This window comes from Megalobrama amblycephala, linkage group LG10, assembly GCF_018812025.1.
Source record: "Megalobrama amblycephala isolate DHTTF-2021 linkage group LG10, ASM1881202v1, whole genome shotgun sequence".
Classification (NCBI taxonomy): Eukaryota; Metazoa; Chordata; class Actinopteri; order Cypriniformes; family Xenocyprididae; genus Megalobrama; species Megalobrama amblycephala.
Window position 1 is genome coordinate 19,929,023 of NC_063053.1, and position 6,003 is coordinate 19,935,025.

The following is a 6,003-nucleotide window of genomic DNA, read 5'->3' on the forward strand; positions in this document are numbered from 1 at the left end:
AGGCAGAGTACTGAAGAGTTTGATAGCAGGCGGTTGATGTGATGCTGCTTTCTGTTGTTGTAATGAGAGCACACCGCACCGCAGTTCCTAACCATCAGAGAAGAGACGTGGTGCTTCTGAAGGGACCAGTCCACAGAGAAACTCTCAGAGAGCTTTTCATTGGTGCTGATGGTACTGATTACCTCAGAGGGATTCAGTTACTTTACAACAAACCAGATTGGCCTCAGACAGATCCAGCTGTGTGATTTTATATCTCAGTTAGAGCAGTGGATGGCCGTCATGTTGATTTAGTTTTTTTCCCCCTTTCTAAACTCAAGAGTGTTCCAGCTCACACTGTTCTATAGGGATGTAACAATACCCTCATGTCACGATACTGAACTCACACTGTAAAAAAAATCCCAGTAAAATTTACGGTAAAAAAACAGCAGCTGTGGTTGCCAGAGTTTTTACCGTAAAAAATACAGTAGCAACGTAAAAAAAAAAAATCTGTTAAATTTACGGTAAAATAACGTATTTCATGAACTGATATGATGTTAATTTTCCAACCTAATGAAGTACTAATATCTGTTTTGTACCTTTTATAATACACTGACAGTCACCAAACACAGTGGTGATAAGAGTCACATGATGAATCAAAGTTCATCACAAGCAGATTTTCCACAAGCTGAGAAGAACAACACTAACATATAGAAGGTGCACACAGTGTCATTCACACACACACTAAACACCATCATGGTAATATGCGTGAAATTTTAATAATGCAATAAACATTAATTTAACAACATTAGATGTAACATAAAACCCTCATGTACATAACTGATTAGAAAAAAATGAGAAAAACTAAGAAGAAAGAGTTATTTCAACGAATATATATCAAATGTGAAGTGTCACGCAGGGAATTGTGGGAATGTCAATTTATGTTTTTTTACTGTAAATTTGACAATGAATTGTTATTTTTCACTTCCAAAAACTGTGAATTTAACGGTATGTTACCATAAAATTACATTAAATGTACCGGTAGAACAATTACAGTTATTCACCGTATATAGTACGGAAACTTTCTGTAAACCAATTGACAGTTTTTCACCGCAGCATTTTTACAGTCTTTTACTGTTAAAATCACGGTCATTTTTTACACACTGTAAAAAAAAATCCCGTTGTTTCTACGGAAAAATACCGGCAGCTGTGGTTACCAGAACAATACTGTAAAAATGACATCAAACCGTAAACATACTTACTGAGTTACATGTGAATTTTACATTTTAAATCTGTTAAATTTACGGTAAAATAATGTATTTCATTAACTGATATAATGTTAATTTACCAACCTAATGAAGTACTAATATCTGTTTTCGATCTTTATAATACACTGACAGTCACCAAACACAGGGGTGATGAGTCACATGATGAATCAAAGTTCATCACAAGCAGCTTTTCCACAAGCTGAGAAGCACAATACTAATATATAGAAGGTGCACACAGTGTCATTCACACACACACTAAACACCATCATGGTAACATGCATGAAATTTTAAAAATGCAATAAACATTAATTTAACAACATTAGATGTAACATAAAACCCTAATGTACATAACTGATTAGAAAAAAATGAGAAAAACTAAGAAGAAACAGAGTTATTTCAACGAAAATATATCAAATGTGAAGTATCACGCAGGGAATTGTGGGAATGTCAATATACGGTTTTTCACTGTAAATTTTACAATGAATTGTTATTTTTCACTTCCAAAAACTGTGAATTTAACGGTATTTTACCGTTAAATTACATTAAATGTACCATTAGATCTATTACAGTTATTCACCGTATATAGTACGGAAACTTTCTGTAAACCAATCAACAGTTTTTCACCGCAGCATTTTTACAGTCTTTTACTGTTAAAATCACGGTCATTTTTTACAGTGCAGTGCACAGTGCGATACTTCAAGACATACTGTGTATGGTAAAAGGTAAAAAAAAAAAAAAAACTGTTAAAATGGAAAATTTGGTGTTACATTACATTTTTACTGGTAACACAAGACATTTGGCATTATCAGGACCCACAAATATTCCTCCACTGCATTATTATACATCATTATAGTAGTAGTTTAATGTAATACTGACAATAAAACTCTGTAAACTTGAATTTTTTTCATTTTGGGTGAACTATACACAATACATATTGTTGCATTTTGTTGTATTGTGGCACGATATATTGTTACACCCCTACTGTTCTAGTTCCTCATGTAAATCAGATTGAGATTTAAAGGGCACAGATTTTTGAGACATGACATTAGATTTTTTTTCTGACTGCTGATAAGAATTCAATAGATGGAGCAAAACATAAGTTTGAAATCATCCTCGTCTCAATTCTTTCTTTTGTCAAATAGAACACTAGATTTCTCATTATTTCTCATTTATGAATATTTTCACTTTATTTCTGAAGGTCTTGATTCATATTGAGTTAAAAGGAAAGAGCAAACACATTTTGTGAGATAACAGAAGCAGGAGATTGCATCCAAACATAAGTGAATACTTCTTATGTCGAACAAAATTCAAATACTTTCAGTTTCCCCCATGTCTCAAGAATCAGTGAGGATGAGCATGTTTTCTTCAGTTTAGGTTGTCAAAGCTGTCTTTTTTTCTCTCTGTATGGTGCTACATAATTAATAAAGAATAAAAACAGCATTCTCTCACAATATTATTTATTATGGCAGAAGACTATATTGGCTTACACCAGCAAAAGTCATTCTATGAGTCATATTAGGTAGAAAAAGATCCTTAAGGTAACAACTGAGGGTGAATGTGGTTCTCAGTAAAGGTCACTGTGCTGTGTTACTGACACCCTTAGGTGTGAAGTTCTCTCCTCGTGGCATTTCATGTCAGACACAAACATAGACACCATATATCAGCTCACAGTTGAGGATCAGAGTGACGTCTGATGCTTGATGACTGTAAGAAAGTGTCTCCCGCAAGAGGAAAGACCGAATATGAGAGAGGGGATTCCTGTCTTTTATAGATTTTGATGTGAATCATAATGCCTCTTGATTCATACATATTGCTGGATTTTGTGTGAGACTGCCTCCCTCTCTCTCTCGCTCTTCCTCTCTGTTTTTTTCTTTGTTGAACAGGTGCCACTTTGACCAGCGACAATAGTGCTGTAAGTTTGTCTTTCAGTTGCACAGTGGGACGCCTTCTGCTTCTGTTTGCCATTTGGAAAAAGGGAATGGGCAGAGGGAAGGAAAAAAGAGCGGAAGAGATTATTTGGCACATCACCCTTGTTGATTTAGCGTTATACAAGAGAGAGTAAAGGCTTGTTGGTAAATATGTAAATGGTGCACTGTGAAGACATCCTGCCTGGCACGATTCTTGAGCCAGTGGAGACACAAAGACGTAATTCAGAAAATAACTGCAAGGAAGTAAAAAATAAGAAGAGAAGGAAACATTTACAGCTTAGTGTCACTGTATGGACAAAATGTTGATAACATAAGCTGGCAAAAGGATCACCTTAGATATAATTTTTATTTTTTTTTATTTAGCACATTGACAAAAATCATTAATTCTCTCATTATGCACATGAAATGAACCCTGCTAGATTTAAAAGAAGCTAGTTTATTAATTAGTCATTTAGCTGATGCTTTTTACAAAGGCTCTTAGCAACTAACAGAAGTGAAAGTTTTACTTAGGCAAGTAAAATGTAATTAGTGATAATATTAATCAGATTTCTGACTTCCTTTCTGCTGTGTGTAATACAAATGTAATCACTGAAAAGGAGAATTTGTTAGGAAAGAGTGCTTCAAGTGTCAGTGATCTAACAAATTGCATTGTTTTTTTCATGGGACTAAGAGATGCATAAGATAAGATGAGTGAGATTATTATGATTAATAATAATTTTAATTTCTGAAACCTTTTCCATGTCAAAGTACGTTTTCTAGCAGATAAAATTAGTTTTATGTTAAAGCAAGTTTCAACAGTCCTGAAAATGTCATAAATGTTGATAAATTGTCAGTATAAAACCATGTGAATAATTTAGCCTAAGAATAAAATATTAAATGGAGCATTTTCCCAAAATGTTAGCAAATGTGTCAAGTGATAATAAGCTTCACTCCAACCCCATGAAATACTATTACAAAATATTGCGAACATTTGCAAAATAATTTCAAAATATTATCCCTTTTCATGGTTTATGAATATGTGAATAACACTAGTCTAAAGTCATGCTTCAGAGATAGTGCTATTTGTATTTGATGTGCTGAATTCAAATATGACAATTAAAACAACTGATTGGCTACTGTTTCCAAGATATTTAAGTTTTTACATTTTATGTATATTGTGTAGACACCTGTCCTGTTTATGTGAAACTTTAAACATCAGCAAAAGGGTTACATAAATCAAATTTATTATGAAACTAAAGGCAAAAAACTATCATGTACATAGTTTAGTCATATTCAGTGTCTACTCTGCGCTTCTTGGCTTGTCTCTTGTCTTCATTAAATGGAGCATCTCTTGTCACTGTCCCGCAATAGTCTGCAAGCATTGATGGCTCCACTTGAAGTTATCTGCACTGTTCACACAAGCACGAAGCATCTCTGCTCACCATGGCTAAACGGAAATGCTAAATCAATCACTGACAAATAAGAGAGCACGACACTGAATGACAGGGGTGCAAAACTCAGTTCCTGGAGGGCATAGTTCAACCATAGCTTCAACCATAAACTCAAGTCCTTCAGGCTTATTTGAAAACTGTGCAAGTTGGAGCAGAGTTGGAACTAAATTCTGCAGGCCTGTGGTTTTCCAGGAACTGAGTTTTGCACCCCTGCTGTATGATTTTTAGAGCCGATATAAGGCAATTTGTTGACAGAGTGATGTAAGCTTTGTTATGATTGACTTCTAAGAACAATATGATGCAATTCATATCATGTATGACTGCATCATTCATTGCTGTTCACACCCATATTCATAGATCCAGTCAAAGTTGCATTTAAGGTTTAAATTGAGATCCCTTCTCTTTATAACTCACTAATCTTATGCCATTTAAGTCAAGGGTCATATACTGACCCAATGGCATATCTTGCAAACTAGAGGCAATCGACAATTTTAAGCATGATTTTTGTCCTCAGTGACCCAGAATTATTTATTTGGCCGTATACCAGTGTATTTGAGGTAAAATATGACTCAGAAATATAGGATTATACATTATAGTAAATGCTTTTGTCTTTTATAGTTTTTGTAGTGTAAACCATTCAGTCACTCTGGATTTGACAGCGTGTGGGGTAAGTTGTCACTGGACCACTATCCTCTATATGTTAGTAAAGTCTTATTCCAAGTTAATGTAATCTTCATCCAGGGCTGAACGGAGTTCACGTGCAGCTTACACAGCTGATCACATGCAGGAATGAACCAAGAAGTGTTTTTCTTTTTACTTGTTCTTACTTGCTTTTTGTTTCCAGTGGAGGTGAAGGACATATTCATTAAAGTCTGATATACTAATTTGACCTATAGATTTAATTTTATTGTTAATACAGATTCTTGATTGAATATACTTTTGAGATGTCTTTTGAAGCTGTCTCTCAAAAGCTCTGTTGTTTTGATTTAATCGGCAGGCAAATACTATAAAATTTAAATTCAAAAGAACAGGTCGGCAATTACCATGGGTTGTGACTTTAACGCATCTAGATTCACAGAGCAAAGACTAAGAGTGGCTGAACCTTCACCTTCAATTCAGCAACTTTAAATGTGAATTTTTAGAAAAATATTTTTATATAGTCAACGGATATTTAATTTGCTTGATGGGAATAATTCTTTGGAATGTTTGATGAGGCCGGATTATTGAAAAAACCTCACCTTACATCTCAGAATGTTTTAATTTTTCTGTTATATTCATGAAGAAGCAGATTAATTATTCACTAAGAAAAATAACTAATATATTTTAGACAGGTGCATTACAAAATTAACACCTTTTACAGGTATGATTCAAAAATCTAAAGTTTGTTAAAAAAATTAGTTG